Raw genomic sequence first — 21178 nt, 5'->3', positions numbered from 1 at the left:
AATTATTACAAATACTTCACGATAATAATGCAATACTATGGAAGGAAACTTAACCTCTAATTATTTTCCAAAAACACATGCAGACTAGTAACACATATAGTTAATAGAGAGAGAACGAGTGATATTTATATACACTATTAGTTCATTAATATTTGAGTATATTATTTAAATTAATCGATCAAATTAATAAATACGAATTAATAAAGACAACTATTTTATTCATAACTAGCTGTTCCCACTACCTTATACGCGTTTGAATTTAACAAAAAAAAATATTATTGTAGCCTAAGTTACGCCTTATTACATCAGTTGTTTGGCAGTGCAAGTCCCATCAAAATCGGTCGAACAATTCCGAGACAGATAGAGAGACAAAAATTGTAAAAAATATTAATTTGCTAGGTATATGTACCGTTTATACATATATGTATATGCATTGAGTAAAAAAGGGCCATTTAATATTACAAACAGGCACTCCAATTTTATTATATATAGAGATAGGTAGTACAAGATGTTATACTGACCGATTCCGCCTATATTGAACTAATATGTCTGTGGCGCCATCACGAGTACACTATTCTGTATCTATTTGTGTAATCCAATTGATGATATATACACGAACTCACAAACAGTTCAAGCTCAGCCCCAACATTGTAGCTGTATTTGCAGTTTTAGGCATTATAGACATCGAAAAAATAAGAAACTTAGTTTAAACTTACTTTTTTAGAAATCGGCTAATAAATAATTTAAAATAGCAAAACAAATATACTAAAAATTCCAAACCGTTAATTAAAATATCGCTCAGTGAAAATATATATGCAGACACATTTTTAAATTAAAATATCGCGCTAACTAAATGTGCAGTGCAGAATGCAGTGAAAACATGAAACCTATCTGAGACTCGCTTCAGTTTCTATTTATTCTTGTCACATGTTCAACAAAGCCGTTTTTCATAACTTGTCGCGGGACAGCCCGAGATACAGAATAAATAAACCTTCAAACAAACAGACGCTGTGATATTCATATCCAAAAATTAGAGAGAAAATAATTCAAAGATGTTTTACTTAAATCCAAAACACTTTGTGGTGGAACTTTGGCCAGCCGGGACTTTGGCCAGCCGGCTTGGGTAGTTTTCGTCAAATAGAAATACTTTATCTAACAGAGTTCCTGTTTGAAGGGTGAGTGAATTAAGGCCAATTAAATTATCATGATATTTGACTACTCCTTAGTTTTAGCATTGATGGTGTCAATGTCGTAATATCTCGTAAAATGCCGGTGGGTGACATACAGATGGTAGCAAACCATCACCTGATTTGTATGTATGTATGTATGCAAGTATGTATTTATGTATGTACCAGTACGTTTGTTCAAACCTTTAATTTATTTTCGATTCTATGCTTAAAACTCAGTAGCAGCCAAAGCTAGGAATTTTTTTTATTTTATGATACTCCTGTATTTTGGAAATCTTTAAATTCATGCGCCTGGCCTTCTTACCGGAAGATGGTAACAACCGATTAGAAAATGCCTACCGAACCTACCTACCTAATAAATACCGTAACCGAAATTCCATCGAGATATATTTTTATTACGTAATGAATAATTAGTTCAATTCCATACAAAAATGATTTTCTGGTTGAATTATTACTTAACGCAAACAGCTACTAGTTTATCAAATTAAAGTTAATAGGAAGTTTATACGCACGTAAATGTATTTATTTTCACAACGATTGACCCGATTACCTGAACGTAAAAAGCGAAACACAAAACAGTTAGTGAATCAATCAATGGGACGTGCCGAGCCGTGCCTATCAGAGACACATCGCAATCGCCGATTGCTTTGTGCCGCAGGAAATTAATTTCTAACTCGTAAACGAATTCCCTATATAGCCCGAAGGTTGACCACTAACTCTGTGTTATCTACTTTATAACTAGTTAGGAAATTGCATTACTGTTTTCATTCAACTTTTAATAAACTAAATCACAATCGAAATTGTTTCACTTGATTTTTATAATATAGATTTTTATGGCTATCGAGTTTCCTGTCTATTTTTTAATTTTTAGAAATTTAGCCGTGTTTTGTATCATACTCGATCAAAATATTTGAAAATCCTTAACAATTATTCAATCGTTTATTTGTCTGTTTATTTTTTAGTAAATATAATGTTATTAATTTAAATTTCTCATGGAATATTTTTAAAAAATCTTCAAATAAGTTTTGTATCTAATGTATTAAATAAGCAGTATAGAAGGTACATCTTGATTGCTAATGGAATCGAAATTATGAGCCAAAAATTACATTGGCGATTGAAACTCATTGAAAACAATGTAGACACGCGGCAGCGTGTCAGCCAAGTTCAGGTAACAGAACTGGAGAGCAGCACCGTGTGTAATAGTATTTTATTTGAGTTTTGTCGAATCACGCATGTATGCGATGTAAGTATAATTTTAAACACAGCAAAACTTGTCATTTAGAATTGCGAACGTCAAAAGTATTTTGTAAAATATGTAAAAAGTAATGAATCATATATTTAAAATGACTTCTTAACTTTTACAGTCGAATAATAATGTTTTTTATATAATGTATATATCTTAAATATGTTATCCTCATTCTATTATTCGTAATTAGTCTACATAGACTTTTTCTTTGTTTTTTTTCCTTAAAAAATTACATAACGTGCTATAAGAGTTCAAAACAATTTATGATGCTGTCAAAAATATTTTATATCCCCTGCTCTAAACACGAACTTTTTACATTTAATAAAAGTAGTTACTCTCATAAGAGTAACGACGGCAATTTCTGAAATGTTATTGTTTGAAGTTTTGTTCGCACCACAACATTTTTCTCCCGCTCACCACGGCATATCCGAAAACATTATATACCTTTTACTATAACGTTTATTCTACCGGCAAACAGCGATTTTATTTGCTATTCAGCATTTTGTAATTACAGGACAAGACGGATAAAATATTATTCTTTGGTTGTTGGCGTTATTTATAGTACCTACAAAAAGTGGCTTGGGTGGGTGACCACTATAAAAAAAGCCTATTTGCTCGTGTAAATTTATATTATTATAATAATCAGTCTAGTCAGTCGCTAGCGAAATGCATTCATCTACATTTGGCGCCAAAATTATGAAATTTTATTTAAATTATTTTGAATGTCGAAATAGTTAACTTAGAATTGATTTTCAATATCAATTTTATTTACAATTTTCTTTTTTTTTTTTTTCTTATAAAGCACCTCCGTCTCACCGGCCGGATTTTAATTGTATTAATTAAGTAAATTGCAATGAAGAGCAGTCTTTATTTTACTGTACACAATACGGCTAAATCTCTTCAAAAATGACACCATAATCGATTTCTTATGTGCAGTTATCGTCTCATAATCACGGGGCATAAATCGGCTTACACTATTAACATATAAGATAGTATTATTATTTTCTTTGCTCTAACTAGCAATGTCCAAGAACTTGACAATGGAAATATCCAGCAGGCGAGTTAGAACTGGATCCAGGCGGTATTGGTTGATAAACAGGTTGCAGACAAACGTTCTAGCCTCCGGGCCATCTCGGCTCTAAATAGGTATAAGCAAACTATTTTAAAATCAATTGTTATTGTAAAAGAATAAACGCAACGCAATACATGAATATATTTGACCAAAATAGTTTAACATATTCAATAAAACAACAACAGCAACTTCAAATCTAATGACAGAAATACGCTGGCGACGCACCACATATACCGACTCCTTATATAATTTTCTAGACCAGAGACTATTAAATAATATCTATCATTGAATATCGTTAAAAGCTCTGATTATAATATGAACCTCGGCCAAATGTAATTGTATTTAAGAAAATTGGCAATCAACTGAGAGGTCTGTTCAATCGAGTGGCATAAATAATGGTTATAACTCATCGTGATCAGGGTCATAAACAAGGAAAACAGGAAGTCTTGTGTCTCTATCCCACCACGTTCGGAGATCCTTGTGCGCACTTAAAATATTATTTCATATATCACATTTATGCTATCGTTAGATATACTTATTTATATAGTTACATTTATATTATAATTATGTAATATTTAATAAACTCATACTTTGTTATTCTATCCGATTTCATATAAATAAGCGTAATCGATTTCAGAACGTCATTCCTGTGGCTTTAAAAATAATACAATATGTTTTCCCGCGCAAAATTAAAAAAAAAAAAGACATTTGCTCATGTAATGTAAATATTTCATTCTTGTTTTATCAATTTTAAAAAAAGGTTTTATTTCAACTCCAGAGCTATAATATTTATAAAATAAACCAATAATATAAAAATACTCTATGTACTGGTGTATTTATTACTATTGCAAGGTTGTGTAATAATATCATAATAGTATTACACTCATAGGTTTCTTCGTCTGTATGTTTGTCATTTTATAGCACTTTTTTTAATTATTTACAAGTAGAAGGAAACAGGTCACAAGATATCAATTGCCATAAATGATTGTGTATTGCTAGTGGTCACCGCCGCTTATTGTTAAGGACTTTTTAATAATAAAAAATCAAGCGATTATTGTTTCAATATAGAAGGAAAAAAATCTATTTATGATATGGTAACACATCAAAATAATGATAAATGTCATTGATATTTTTATGTTTTTTTTTTATCTGTGCAGGGAACGTTTATGTTTTTGAAATAACCATATTAAATAAATTGTCATGTTGATTAATACAAACAATCGAACAAAAGCAAACTAGGACCGTTTTGTTTGCCATTTCGAATGCATACGTGATTTTGTACATTTTGTGTACAATTGTTTGTTTTTGGATTTGTCGTATAAATATCAATACAAAATTATGTACTGTAAATAAACTACTGACAATTTTGAAGGAATATATTTTTAAATTGAAGCATAATCCTTTTTTCAACTATAGCAAATAAATTGTAATCAAAGCAAACATTAATTGACATACAATTTTATCTATCTTTAAATAATATTATTTTATAAATTTAACAACACTAAATTAATTAATAATGCTTGAACCTTGTAATATGTAAACAGTAGTGGATTTATAAGGGTGCACGTAACTAGGTCATCAATAAATGTGGGTCCCTCAGCCCTTTCTCGGTATTTAATTGAATTAATAATGCCATAGATTAATGTAATTTATGTAATTTAAAATTAATTAATTATTCATATTATACAGCCCGAAAAACTTTTTAAAAAATATAATTCAATCTAATACGATATTTAAAATTTAGAAATAAAATTGTTTCTTTAAGAATTTCCAATTTTACTTATAAATAGTTTTTTAAGAACATTTTGGCGTATGGGAAAATGAGCTGATTAAGAGAAGTAACATAGTAACGTTAGTATATTTATCACCGATTACAAAATCACTTTGTAGTCTATCTCTGAGGCCAAGTGGACAAACCTATTGTGGGTCTTGTTGCGTCGAACGCTATCACAATAGAGGAATCAGAGATAAGCTGAAAATTAGAACCTATAACTGTCAAAGGCTCTACGTGAAAGTCAAGTCCCAAGCCTCATGAAACATTCATCTAAGTTAGATGATGACAGATGATCAGATCTGTATGAAAGTGTTAAATCATTAAATGCAAATAGAAAATGATGTTTAATAAATAAATGAATATTGGACAATAACACATACACTGATCCCAATATAAACAGCTAAAAAACTTGTTGAACTTTAAACTATGGAAAATTAGAAGTAACGACGGTACCACAAACACCCAGACCCAAGACAACAAGGAAAACCAATGAACTTTTTCTACATCGACTCTGCCAGGAATCGATCCCGGGACCTCGGAGTGGCGTACTCATGAAAACCGGTGTACACACTACTCGACCAAAGAGGTCGCCGAATTTTGAAATCAATTATCCTTTTGTAGAATTTTGCATAGCTCACTTCAATTGTAATTCTAAATATTCATAAGTCGTATAGCCCATTTATTGAAAAGCGTTATACAACACAGTATACACAGCGTTATACATGCGTTATACACACGTAACGATCATGAGAAGTCGAGTCAATTTTAAGGCACACATTAAGCAGCTGATATTCAAAACTCGCATCGTAAATTACCCGTTTGATAATTAAAGCAGCCGTAGGTTATATCCGTTTCAGCTGTAAATGCAGTCATCAGCGTAAATGCACACGATCCGTTGATGTCCCGATAAAACTGCGATGCATCGCTGACATAACTGTCGTATCATTGTTACATCAGCTAAGTTAATTTAGCGTTAGCATCGATACAAATGCCAGGTATGTTGACAATTGACCTTGTTTAGACTTGCATGAAATGCACACACGTAACGTATGCGACACGGTAATGTGTACAATTTATTGCAGAAGGATCTTATCGACCCAATTCATCTACATAGTCAAGGATACCCATCGGCAATAATAACGGTTCGGTCCATAGCGCTTTCGAGTGATTTATGAAATAAGTTATGTTTCTGTGACTCGAACACATCCCGTTCGCCCTCCGCTTTCGTCATTAAGTACATTTTCTGGACCAACTGAAACAGTGTATCCTCCGAGCTATAAAACTTAACGTTTGTAAGTCCTAAGTCGTGTACGTCTTCTATTTCAACGGATGCGTCTTTTATATCTAGAACATTCATGCATTTGTAAATAAAATGGACAATAAACATTCTACTTTTATTACAGATACTACTTAACGTCAACAAAAGCAATTTTATTTATTTCCACAACAATTATTTTCTTCTTCTTTAAATTGAAGAAATACGTAGCCACGGTGACTGTCGTCGCGGGGCTTATGGGCGTAGATGTAATTCCAGCAACGTCCTCGGCAGTATTTCACGAAATGGACGTGTTTTTCTTATTAATTTTATATGATATTTGAACATAGAAATCTTCCTTATAAGGATAGTATTGTTCGTATTACAACTGAAACTAACTTTATTCGATATCACAAATACTCACTGTCGCGTAATTCAATATTAGTTTAATATAACGTCTAATAATATTACCTTTTTATTTTGTAGTGTCACTGTTGTTAAAAAAATAGTTTATAATTTTTTTCATAAATTCTTAACGTGAAGTGTGTTTTTTTAAGAACATAACTAAAGCTGTCATAGCTTTAGTTATGAGCTATTTAGTTGAGTTGCTAAGCGTAAGCGGTTATCAAGTTTATAATATTTTTTTTTTCGTCCGAGAAAGGAAGTAACAGGTCTGTTTGACTAGTCTACCCATATTAATTTTCAGATAATAGTATTTATCAATCGTTAATTTTTCCTGTTAGGAAAGTTTTAATAAACTGAAATTATTCACTAAGACACAATACAAACAATAGATAAAAAGCACTGTAAAGCGTTTACATAAAGGTTTAATTTTGCATGAATAGTTGTTGCTCGTTAACTATAAAACGATAAGCAATATGACATAAGACGTAAGCAATGATATGTATCATTCGATCTGAACTATTAAGATGGTGTTCTATGAATGCTATTTGATTTTTTTAGCTTACTTAGGTGGCATTTCGATGCTCGTACTCTTCGTTATTTCCTGCAATAAAAAAAATAAGGAATCAAATTACGTAAAAACAAAAGACGGCAAATACATTCACAATCCCGCAATTTCGGAATCATCATCGTCGTATTTGATACTTTCTACGTTCTGTTATTCAATGTTTTATATTCAACCTTCAAAAGACTTCAAAAACAAACGTCCTCTGTGTCCCCGTGTGTTTGCTTGTTCGACTGGTTGATTGATGATTCTTCACTGGCGTTATCCATAACTACATATATTTGAAGGATTCAGTACATAAAAATAAAACATACAAAAAGATTACAGTTAAATTATTTAAATTTCAAATATTAGCTTTAACACAACATTGTTCCTGATTTTAGAGCCGAGGTGAGGTGGAAGAGTATTTATAATCTTTTCACTCATCACTAAATTAAGCACATCTAAATAGATGTGATTAATTTTGACTTATAACTCGAGTATATGTCGGATGATTAAATGTTACATGTTTAACGTATTCAATAAGGAGAGCAGAAATCTGGGAATTAGTTTGATTTTTACTTGCTGTTACATTTAAAATAACAAATATAAAATACGTTTATTTTTTATGCTACAATACCTTTTGCCTAACCTGGCTTCAACCACCACACACAGGCGAATCAAAGGACTGAAACTTTTTTTTATGGTATAGGTTGGCGGAAGAGCATATAGGCCACCTGATGGTAAGTGGTCACCATCACCCATAGACAATGAAGCTGTAAGAAATATTAACTATTCCTTACATCGTCAATGTGCTACCTTGGAAACTAAGGTGTTATGTCCCTTGTGCCTGTACTTACACTGACTCACTCACCATTCAAACCGGAATACAACAATATTGAGTACTGTTACTTGGCGGCAGAATAACTGATAAGTGGGTGGTACCCTGGTGTCCCAGATGGGCTTGCGCAAAGCCCCACCACCAAGTAAGTGTAAACTAAACTAGTAAACTTCATCTTTATACAAAATTACATTGAGCATAATTCATTTTGGCACACGTTTAGCATTTAAGCAAGTTGTATACCGTTTATTCAAGTAACTATGTTGATTTCACACACAAAACGGCGCTTAATATTAGGTTTCAGTATACAATGTTTTACGAGCAACCTAATCCCGTGTCCTACCTCCAGTGCCTATTGTAAATATGCCTGAAAGACCTCGTAAAACGAAGCCTTTCAATTTTAACTAACGTATTTAGGTTAGGTTTATTGCTAGAAACACGTGCATTACAGTTGCTAAGGATTATTCGTACGCATACAATGATAACATTTGTTTTTATTCTTTAGCGTCTAAAGTATTGTAAAGTAACAGCCTGCAAAATTCCCACTGCTGGGATAAGGCCTCCTCTTCTATTAAGGAGAGGAACATATTACACCACGCTGTTCTAATGCGGGTTGGTGGAATGCACATGTGGCAGAATTTCGGTGAAATTAGACACATGCAGGCTTCCTCACGATGTTTTCCTTCACCACCGAGCACGAGATGAATTATAAACACAAATTTAGCACATATATATATAGTGGTGCTTGCCTGGGTTTGAACTCGCAATCATCGGTTAAGATGCACGCGTTCTAACCACTGGGCCGTCTCAGCTCTTTAGCTTCTATACGCTGCTAAATAATATAATACCATTTTTCTTATTTAAGATTAACATGTTACACGAAAATAAATTGCATGTTGTTTTTTATACAGAGTAATAATGACGTTTTTTTTTTAATTAACCCTTTGCAAGGCGTAGTGTTTGATTTGTAAGGCCTGATAACGACATAATTGTAAAGTAAGGTGTTTAAATACGCCAGTATTCTCTTCAAAAGGTTAACAAAGTAAAACAAACAAATAACGTTTCTCTGGCATCTCTGTAATGAGGTTTCGACCTCTCTTTGTTTCGTTTAAAAGACAAAAGTCGAATTCAAATTGCAGAATTTATTAAGTTTTTTTTTTTTTATAAATTGTGTTTGTTTTATATCTTTGGTTATCTGTGTTGTCAAAACTGACGCGCAATTAACGAGCTTAAAAATAACACGTTTCTGAATAATTGATCATTATGTTTTTGTAAACATATGTTTAGAGTGTGCGATTAATTATTTGGTATTACGTCAATTAGTATTAATTTAAGTGACACTTTTGATGGCGTTGTTACAGATACAGTGGAAATTATATTTTTATTTACTTGACTATAATACTTCGCGTATTCCATCTGCCTTTCGTTTTAAAATCAGAGATTGGATGTATCGTCAAAAGACTTCCTCGGGTAGGCAGACTGCCAGTGGTAAGTGGTCACCACCGCTCATTGACTTTAGCACTGTAAGAAAAAATATTTTTCCGATTCCTTATATCACCAATGCGCCACTAACTTTGGGTACTATATCGTTAGATCCTTAGTGCCTGTAGTCTAACTAGCTTACTCAACCTTCAAACCGGAACACAACGATAATAAGTATCGCTATTTGGCGGTAGAATATCTGATGGTGGGTGGTACCGATATAGACGGGATTGCACAAAGCTTACCTAAGCGAACACGCCATGACGTCAACAATCCAACCTAACTTTACACTATAGATTTTACAAATCCATTTATCATTTCAGTAAATATTGCTATAACTTCATTGTCGATTTGTCATTCTTCAACAAAGGACGTCACTGAAGAACACCTACGTGTTTGATTAATTGTTATAATATTCTTAATATACACGAAATTTTGACATTCTATTCTAGAATACGCTCACGATACATTTAACACGATTATAATAAATCATATTTGAATAATTATTTCATAAATAAAACTGTCATAAATATCTGTATAAAATATGTCTATTTATATCTAGAATTATTGTTCGTCACTGTACTTTACTTGTTGTACATATGCATATTGATTTATGAAAGATTACATCTAACAGAATTAAACGCGTTTTTCTTTATTCTTTATAACTTATTATTAGAATTTTAATCAAAATCAAAATCAAAGTATACTTTATTCAAGTGGGCTTTTACAAGCAGTAGTTAATACAATTATTTAAATTAATATATCCTGCCTGGAATTTGACAAAGAAGGCGGACAAATAAGAATCTTAAGTAATCGTGGTCAACGGCACACTTATGATATTGCTCGTACACATTTGCACCTTATGAAATATTTACTTTCCTATGCAAACTACGTGGATGCATATTTCCCTCAGATTCATCTAATTACACTGCCTCGCTCAACAAACTGGAACACAGGTACACGAAGTTGCTGTTTGATATTATAATAAGTGATCAATATTTTCCCAGACGGTCTATCTTAAAGCCCTCTGTCTAGTGAATTTGGAATTGGAAACAAAGGATCGTGGAAACACGTCTCTCAAGTAGACATTCGCCGATAACAACCTACTTTTGTGTAAAAAACAGATATTATTTAATTCAACTAAACGATTCCTACGTTTAACAACTATAAGAAAATAGTTTATATTCTTTATGAGTAATTGATCTTTAGTAGATAACCAAATACTTTAATCAAACCAAGTATAAAATTTTTGATTTAGTTTGAAAACTGTATACGAATAAAATCTCTTATTTTTGTCACCGTATAAACTCAAACATATCCCATATATATATATGTTCAACATTTAGTGATAACATTTAAACCATTCAAAATAATACTTCATAGCGTTTATAATTTAAAATTCATATACCCTTTATCCTATCACTCTTGTGTTTAAAATTCATTTGCGAGTTTCCAGGTCGAAACCGCAGGTAGTTGCCGTTCAATATTGATAGCACATCAACGCAACGGAACGCGTTGGCACGTTTACCACACGGCCTGCTTTAATTTACTTCCTATGCATGAACATTGCAAGTTTCTCATAATCATTGCATACTTTACTAAAACTGTGAATTAAGTCAAGTCATTGTTCTAGTGGTCTAGGTAGCTTTTACGACTTTTAATTTTATATCAAGTCTTTTAGATTTACTGCCAAGAATTTATCGGTTGAGCTCAGGCGCCTCTAAATCACATTCGGCCTTTGAACCTAGGCCTGATAATTCTCGTGATAACGTTATTCTTATGTGAAAAACATCAAGTGTACTTGTGTTTACACTCACTATCCTGTGCCATGATATCCATCGCGCAACGACTACCTCTTTTGAGAACGGTCACCGTGAAAATAAAAAAAAATAAAATATCTGAATACTACGTGATACAGCACGCTGCACTGCTATGAATAATTATTATTAATTAACGCTGGCAGAGCGAAAGATTTTAATGAGACAATAAAAAATAAAGTCATAATACATCATCCGGAGCTGCATTTCTTGACTTCCGTATTCATTAATATAAACTTATGACGTCCTACCTGAACTGTGAAGCTCCTGAAGTAACTGAGTTGTATATTCTCTAATTTTAAAACAATCTATGTTAAAATGTTTCTGTAAAAATGTAATTTGTAATAGTGCTTTATATTAGTTTATGTTTGTTTAGTACTGGCCCCTATGTCACAAACTTTCCTTATTTATTGGTCACCATTCCAGCGATTTATGTAATACTGAGTAATATGAAAGTATACTTCCTTAGTTTTCTTCCTTGAGATATATGCATTAAGGCATAAGTACTTATACGCTAAATATGGGCGTTCATAGACATGTTTAATTTAATTTATGAAATTTAAAATAAATATAATACCACTTGTCATGTGACACACTGTAAACTTACCTGAAAATTATACATTACGGTCAGATATAATTTATGATTAATTCGTGTGTATTGCATTTAAACATACACAAAGTACTACTTTTAAAATTAATTGTTTCATTTAAATTCATCTGATTTAATATCGTTTAGTGCTATTCAATTTGTTTTGATTTGATTGTAAGTTCATTATGTCTGAAAGATTTTTAGAAAGAAGAAGAAGAATTAAAAATAATGGCACATATAGAAATAAAACTAGTTTTAACTGATTTGAATCGCGTATAATAATGTCTACCCGTTACCACGAACGCTGTAAAGGGCTCGAAACGTAACATATTAATTATTTTTAACATCCCGATGTTAAAAATAATTCAAATACGCGATTTAAATCCGTTACAACTAGTTTTATTTCAATGTGAAATAATCGCGAAAATGTAAGACAACATTATGGCACATATACTCATACGAAATTACTATGTTAGCGCGTGGATCTATCCACGGTCCATCATAGTAATTTGATGCACTCGACCATAACTAACGTTGCGGGTTTTGTCCATAATCTTCACCACAACAATATATGCTCATGAAATTTCAAGCGAATATTAATAGGTCGTGTAAAACATAAATTGTTTTAGTAATTTTATGTAGATTATGTCTGTGTTTAACCTACTCCTTCCTATTTTAAAAATACACGAGTATAGCGACCGTGTAAATAATAATATCGGTTTAAATGATTTACACTTTGCTACCACCCACTCATCAGTTATACTATCACCAAATAACAGTACTCAGTATTTTTGAGTTCCGGTTTGAAGGGTGAGTGAGCCAGTGTAACTACAGGCACAAGGAACATATCATCTTAGTTTCCAAGGTTGGTGGCACATCGTGTAAGGAATCGTTAATATTTCTTACAGCTTCATTGTCTATGGGTGATGATGACCACTTACCATCAAACCATCAAAACGATAAAAAAAAAATTAAAATAAAAACAAAAGTTTTTTTTAACAAAACAACTGAGACAAAACTAATAATTAACGGCGCAAGAGCGAACGCCATAGTTCTTATTACACGTGTCCCGACTCGACTATTCCAACGTCCCGTTCACGGTAACGGGCCGAAAGTTATCGCACACGGCGCGGGCGACTTCCTGGTTCGTCCAGAAATTCATCCACTATACAAGTGTATTGAGGTTTTGTACTACATAAATGTTCCAGTGTTGAGCAAAACAGGATACCTCGAAGATGTACACTTGTCGATGTAACATTTAAAAATAAAAAAGCGGAGAAAATCATCTTTTGTTTTCTTTTAGAACTTTAAACGAGCAATGATACTTGATGGTAAATCACAGAGCAAGCATCAACCTCCATATCTACCCACATATTACTGCTTCCCTTGTAATTACACAGAATCACTCACTAATTAAACCGGAGTACTGTATTACAAGGCATTTATCTATATTAATATTATAAATGTGTAAGTGACTCTGTCTGTCTGTCTGATGCTCTTTCACGACCAAACCGCTGAACCGAATTTCATGAAATTTTGTATGAAGCGAATATGAACTCCACGAAAGGACATAGGCTACTATTTTTGGCTGACACATGACAAACAACACCATGATTTCTACTAGTACATGATATAAAGTGTTGCTGTTCGGTAAAAGAATAATAATTGATGAAATAAACACTTACAAAATACTAATTTTTAGCTACTGTCCGGAGAGTTAGTAAAAATTTGTAGGTTTAATTTGAACTCATCTATATTCCGAGATGAAAGTAACTTTTCACAAATAAACCTAAACTGCAGAAGTAATTAACACCGAGCGTTGTAAGCAAACTAACATTATTTACGACTTGAATATTTCGTGCTAACAGCACAGCGAAACTTACACAATTATTATTTAAATGATTTTTATTTATAAGAACACTAGTAGTCGCCCGCGGTTTCGTTCGCGTTTTAAAGTGTTGGTTGTTATGTCAGGCAAGAAAAGTAGCCTATGAACTTCAAAACAGGATTCTTGGAGTTCAAGTTTACTTCATACCAAATTTCATCAAATTCGGTTCAGTGAATGGTCGTGAAGGAGTGACAGACAAACAGAGTTACATTTTATAATATTAATATAGATTTGATTTTGGCTACAATCAAGAAATCTTATCAAAATATTAGGAATACAGCAAAAGCTCTCTGTATACGTTCCAGTTCTGGACTCAGGCTCCCCTCCAGTTAAGAAGAAGGTTTGGAACATGGACCTGGCTACAGATTGATTATAACATATGGCACAATTTTTATCCGACACATGCAATTTATCATACGTTTTCCTTCACCACCGCGCACGAGATGAATTATGAAACCAAATCAATCACATGAAAATTTAGAGGTCCTTGATCGGATTTGAACCCGAAATGGTGGATTTGGTTAAAATTCACGCGTCACAGCTGCGTCATCTGAGCTTTATATATGTAGATCCTATTGTCTAAATTTGAAATAAAAGTGGTTTAGTTTTTAAAATGTATAGAACCAATTCCGAATGGACCAAAGTCCAAGCCCCAAGTACAAATCGTGTTGCATAATCTTTGGCAATATTTGGAGAATACACAGCGATTATTACAAAATCACATCGATATTACACAGTACAGTACAGTAAGGGATGACATTTCATTTATTGGCATTCCTTTGATTGGCAATCATTGGAGCAATCAGGACATGTCCGTATTCCTGACATGTCTATGGACAAAGTTGACCACTACCCATCAGGTTTCACATTTGCTCCTGTCTTATTGTTACAATGAAACCATTTTTTTATGAAATAGGTTTATACAATACAATAGGTTTCTACCGCTAAACAACAATACTGCGTATTGTTGAATATCTGATGAGTGTGTGGTACCTACCCAGGCGGGCTTGCACAAAGCCCTACCAAATTAAATTAAAATAATATTAATATCAAGCTCATGCAATCCGCTGTAGTCCATAGACGATGTCGCGGTTACAGCGTGTAATTTCCTGCCCGAAATTGTGTCATGTGGACACTGCGGCGTTGACCGGATGTAGTTACGTGCCGCTGTACGAAAACCTCATTAATAGAGCCTGCAACTAACATTCAAATTTAGCTATTTTTGTTAACATGTTCCTACGAAGCTTATTATAAATAATTTAAATTTTAATTAAAATATATTTTGTTTCCAAATAGTAACTCAATGTTAGAAAATCTGGTGATGTAGTAGTGTTATTCTCAGAAGCTTTAGTTATTTCATATTTGCAGTTATCCTGGAAGTGGTAACTTATTATTGTACAATCAATAAAATGTTTTGGCAATATGATCTAATGACGTGGTATAAACTAAAACTAATTATCATCAAAATCGGTCAATTAGTTTTCAAGTCCCGTGCCCTCATTGCACCATAGCGTGCCCAATACGTTTACTCCAGAAACGACTGCTCGATTTTACTATAAGTCACTGAAGGTTTTTAGTTTTCTTTCGCTTGAAGAGTTTCAGTCTATCACTATCATCGTGACAATTAGACATCTACACAAGGAACTTTCAATTTATTTCCTATGATCTCTTACGTTAGATCTGAAGATCACCCATGTCTTATCTATTTGGCATAGGCAGCATTTGATACAGTCCTGGATTTGATATAATGATTTTATAACGATCAACATTTTGAATCTCGTTATCTAATATGTTCGGCCACGCTCATCTATCTCTTCGTGAGCAACGGTAAACTGCTTTGTGTAAAAATCGATATTATTGTCTGAGACATGTGAGAGCTTCACTATTCAGGGTCGCGTTATCTGGCTTTTGATGTTTCGTCTATGTACATTCAAAGATAAGTATACGCAAAAAATTAAAAACAATTTAGGCATAATAATTTTGCACCTTTACGAATCAACAAAAAAAAATAGAATGTAATCTAAATTGAAGACATTATAATCTCGTTTTACGAACCAATAAAGACTAGAGTTAACTGTTTATAGCCAACAATGTTTGTGTGCGTGTTTTAACTACTTCGATGTCGCGTGTTGTCACCTTATGGTGGGAAGTTTTATCGAGTTCTTGAAACCGTTATCCAGTATCTACACAATGACACGAGTGACCTATGATATTCAATGGAAAGGACGACTGAGCCCGTTCTATTTTTAGCGAGTCTCTTTATACGTGATTTGTTTGCGGAGTTCTATTTGTAACTTCCGTTCCCGCACGTTATTTATAGCTAATAAATTAAACATAGTATACCCTGTACCTGGTAGGGCAAATGTCCAAAGGGTCGTTTTTCACCGTATAATATAAGCAGTGATATTTTCTATACACTGTTTCAAGATATCGAGAGCTAAAATGTTTTTAAAATGGTATAAAAATAAAAAAAAATATGGAATAGGTTGGCGGACGAGCATATGGGCCTGATGGTAAGTGGTCACCATCACCCATAGACAATCGTCAAATTACATCGTCAATGCGCCACCAACCTTGGAAACTGTTATGTCCCTTGTGCCTGTAGTTACACTGGCTCACTCACCCTTCAAACCGGAACACAACAATACTGCGCACTGATGTTCAGCGGTAGAATATCATATGAGTGGGTGGTATCTACCCAGGCGCGCATGCACAAAGCCCTATCACCAAGTCTTATCTATCTATTCTAGTCTAGTCTATCTTATTTTATATTCATTGTTTTTTTAAGCTACTTGTAAATGGTTATAGGAACCAGAAGAAACATAACGATTACTCTTAAATTACAGATAACAAATAATATAAATATATGAAATTGAGTAATCATAAATTAATAACGCATGTTTTAATTTTTGTATCACGCTTTTACTTTGTATTTGAATCTAAGTTAAAACTTAACTTTTAATGTATTGCAAAATAATTTCCTTTCCAAGAAACGTAAAGAAACAACATCGTGTTTCGATATTGAGTTATATAAATGCAGCGACGGAACGACGAGATAGATAGAAGCAGTGATATTCAAATATCACCTTTCGTTCCGATATAAAAGAGGGTGGATATATCAAATACTTATCAGCTTTAGAAGTCGCGAAGGAAATCTTTCGGAGTTGCGATCAAGTATCACATTTTGGGCTCACGGCAATTTATTATCCTTGATAAGGGAAAAACTTTTTCCTATACTAGATTATTCAATAGATTCGGTTTTATAATAAAACTCTATGGTGTATAATATTTCTGAGATCGTATTATGGACGTATCGATATCGTTATAAATTGATATTATTATACGATAGCGACAGGGTTGAAAGCCATATGCTCGGATCGGACCGCGAGATAACGGTGTTTATTAGAAAATATAATACAAGTCTTATTAAATTACATGGAATATAAAATTTAAATGACAGTTTTATTACTTTATAAACGCAGAGTAAGGTTTATGAAATAACAAATCAGCATCAGCGGCTTAGCTCGCTATCATATATCACTAAAACTGTGATTAATCGTCAGCCATAAAAAAAGTAGCCTTAGTTCTTTATTGAAATTCTAAAGTACGTTACAGAGAGAGTTATTTTCGCATTCATAATATAAGTAAAAGTTGAAATGAAACTAAAACATTTAAAATAGTACAATAATTATTACAAAATAATAACATAATTTAGCAACGAAAATCTTCCACGGACATTTTGATTAAAAATGTTTAACTTTGAAAATGTTAAAACATTTTGTGTATTACGAAAATACAAATGCAAATTACGGAACAAATTATAATTGTAGCATTAATAATAAGGGCCGAGCGGTTGTTATACGGAACGGTCCGGCGGAGCTAAGTGTCCAGCATAAAAATAATGTTCAAGTGTAAGTTAAAAATAAACGGAGTCCGGTTGAGGCCCCTCGAGCCTCCGCCACCCGCGGGTGGAGCAAGGAGTCGCCCCCGCCCCCATGATTTATATCGACGAAGATAACCAAACTCTCCCACATTGTAAGATTTAATAAGGTCATATGAACTGGTAACCGCTTCACTCATTCCTCACGTGTATTTTGGTCTTTATTAAAATTCATGGAATATTTTATCGTTCTTATTAAAACGCGTCAGGTTTGTTAAACTACTTCCAAATATATTTCTCGAAATAGAATTGTTTCGTATTATAGCCCTTCGAACATATCTTTACTTTCCAGTGTCAAATTTACGATTAGAAGTTTATTTTGTAACAAATTTATAATAATTTAAATATATAGATACGCCTTGAGATAAGACTTACTCGTATGCCGTGACGTCAAACGGCATGCCTCCTCGCCGCCACACAAACATAGAACAGTCTCTTCTATCTTTGTGTGCGTGACCCGTACATTATATACTTCGTTGTGTTGTTATATTAACAAAAAGTGTATGTTTATCTTATTAATTATTATTTTTGTTTTTTTTTTACTCCATATTTGTTTATTGATTTTCTTCTACCCCTCAAGGCTTGGAGTTGATTCCACGCAGCTCCAATGCGCACTTGTATCAGAATATTATTGAAATTAAAAATATTCAGATTTTCTTCAAAAGAATAAAGAAGCCTACAGACATTTGCAGACTTTTACTCCTTTCTTAAATTGTAAATTATTTCAATAAATATTCATTTAAATGTTTAACATCGGGAAAGCGTCCTAAGCTGGCCATATTTATGAAAGACAAAGAAATTTTAAAATAACTCTACATGTATATTTTTATTTCATTGTGTCGCCTCACTTATCTAACACGCTCGTCTAACAATCTGACGCAGCCGCTCTTGCTCTTCAGGCGCCAAGTGTCTTCGAAAACTACTGATTTATATTGTTTATTGTTTAGGGCGTATTTATCAAGGAACTGCTGAGCCTGCGACCTTTGTTCGCGTGAACTTTAATATGAATGTACAATATTTCGTTCTTGTTTTTGGGTTTAGAGCCCTTCAATTTTTTGCTATCATAATATTTATAACGAAATTATTTCAGACTTACATCCTTAGAATTTGTTAGTAACATTTATTACTTAAGAACTATTGTTAGTACGTAAAATAATATACAACAATACACATACAAGGACTACAAATAACGTTAAAATAAAACAGTAAAATTTCATCTATATATAATAATAATGTCATATATTACATGTGATAAAATTATCTGTTTATCTATTAAACTATCTTGTTTACAATTTAAATTCTATTACATTTCGTGCTCAGCTTTAATGCTCAGATAATTTCATGTCTCAACAATAACATATATAAAAAAACTAGTAGTCGCCCGCGGTTTCGCTCGCATTTTAGGCCTTTGGTTGTCATGTGCTGGCAAAAAAGTAGCCTATATCCTTTATAGGAGTTCAAGTTTTCTTCTTACCGAATTTCGTTAAATTCGGTTCAGCGGTTTGGTCGTAAAAGAGCACCGAGAGACAGAGTTACTTTCACATTTATAATACAAATAAAGATATAATCCACGATGAGATACAATTAAACGAATAACTTTAAAATTAATTAAAATAATGATATTTTGTATAAAATAAAACGATACGATACAAGCGCCACATTGCTTACCCGCAGTGTCAGTGCCATTTGACATAATAAATTATTTGCGGTTCCCGCGGTCCGGTCCGATTTTAATATCACAATCATCACTTAACTGGGTTTTGAATCTTCGAAATTAATTAAAGTCTCGAAATGTACATCTCATTTATAGTAAAATCTTGTTTACTAATTGGACACGATCGATACTAATGTTAAGATTATTATGACAGTTTTGAAAATACTAAAATTATAAACGTGATAATAATCGTCTATCACCTCTTTGCGATGAGCCGATTTAGATGAGCTTTGGCATGGAAATAGTTTAAGTTCCGGAGAGAGGCAGTTTCTGAGGGAATCCTGATAGGAATTTGTTTAAAGAGGGAGATGAAAGTTTGTATGCTAGAAAGTTTTATAAATTACACGCAGCTAAAGCTGTGGATTTAGCTAGTTGGAAATAAAATGAATGTTTCTTGCTTGTCTCGTACGCCATTCATCCGATAGATTTGTAACTTTGTTCAGTTGTTGTTGCTACTTTTGCGGAGGTTTCTGGTGCATAGTATGTGTAAGAATATGCATAATCTATGTCGTATTCGATAATGAAGAACATCATGTAGAGGAAACAAGTTTGTGTAAAATGAAAATGTTTACGCATCGAGCAGAGATGGAGCAACATTGCATAATAAGCTGTAGACCACAAAATCTGAGGTCTTTGTCCAATTAAAAATTTTAATTATGTAACATACTTAAAATATACTTATATGACTCTTCGAACTATTTTATATAAAATGTTAACAAACTTTAAAATAATTTGAATACATTTTGAAGTTGTGGTAAATTCATCATCATAAATTAGGCTCTATAAAAATCCTTTCGAGGCAAGGTCAAGCTACGTTAGTGCGGACACTGACGTATAAAATTAGTTACCCTCTGTCACGTACAATGATTCTATCTAAAGGTTAAGTGAGGGAAACTGTCCCAATAGCAACGTCTCGCAAGCCCTCTCACGCTGGAGACAGGCGACCCATTTTATGTCGATTATTGGAGACATATATATTCCTACCAAATACATATAAATCAAGCCATATTGATTAGAACAAAAAGATATTTACGATAATTAATAAAAGTTTTTAACTGTTATGATTTTGATATGTATATTATGACTGTGTAAACAATATGTAACTTGTTTTATATAACAAATTAATAATATAGACACAGATGATTACAAATCAATATACATCTTAACACCAATATGAATATGAATATATATACACGTAATATAGGTCGGCGGATAGGCAAATGTGCTACTAATGGAAAGGGTTCACCACCAACCTTGGGAGCTGACCAAACCAGAACATAACAATACTAAGCATTGTTATTTGGCGTTAGAATGTCATAAATAATGGATAATACCACCACTAAGTAAAATAAAGATTTTAATAAAACTATGTCCATACATATGTAGGTACTTTATAAAACGTTATTCTACCAAATATCTTTACTGAG

General features: G+C 32.8%; 2 protein-coding genes across 3 annotated transcripts in view; one reads left to right on the top strand and one right to left on the bottom strand.

Annotated features, from left to right (window-relative positions):
* LOC124536213 (pseudouridine-metabolizing bifunctional protein C1861.05) overlaps positions 1-21178 on the top strand; it is a 167904-nt gene that overhangs the window by 74024 nt on the left and 72702 nt on the right. The gene's annotated exons all lie outside the window — the stretch shown is intronic.
* Positions 1-21178, bottom strand: part of LOC124536160 (CD82 antigen-like) — a 98322-nt gene that overhangs the window by 31218 nt on the left and 45926 nt on the right. Inside the window, exon 3 of one of the 2 annotated variants that reach the window (XM_047112627.1) lies at positions 7503-7540. The exons of the other annotated variant lie outside the window; for it this stretch is intronic. The gene's annotated coding sequence lies outside the window, so the exon portion shown is untranslated. The remainder of the gene's footprint in view (positions 1-7502; positions 7541-21178) is intronic. 2 annotated transcript variants of the gene reach the window in all.

This window comes from Vanessa cardui, chromosome 2 (assembly GCF_905220365.1).
Source record: "Vanessa cardui chromosome 2, ilVanCard2.1, whole genome shotgun sequence".
Lineage (NCBI taxonomy): Eukaryota > Metazoa > Arthropoda > Insecta > Lepidoptera > Nymphalidae > Vanessa > Vanessa cardui.
This window is presented reverse-complemented; position numbering and strand designations above follow the sequence as displayed.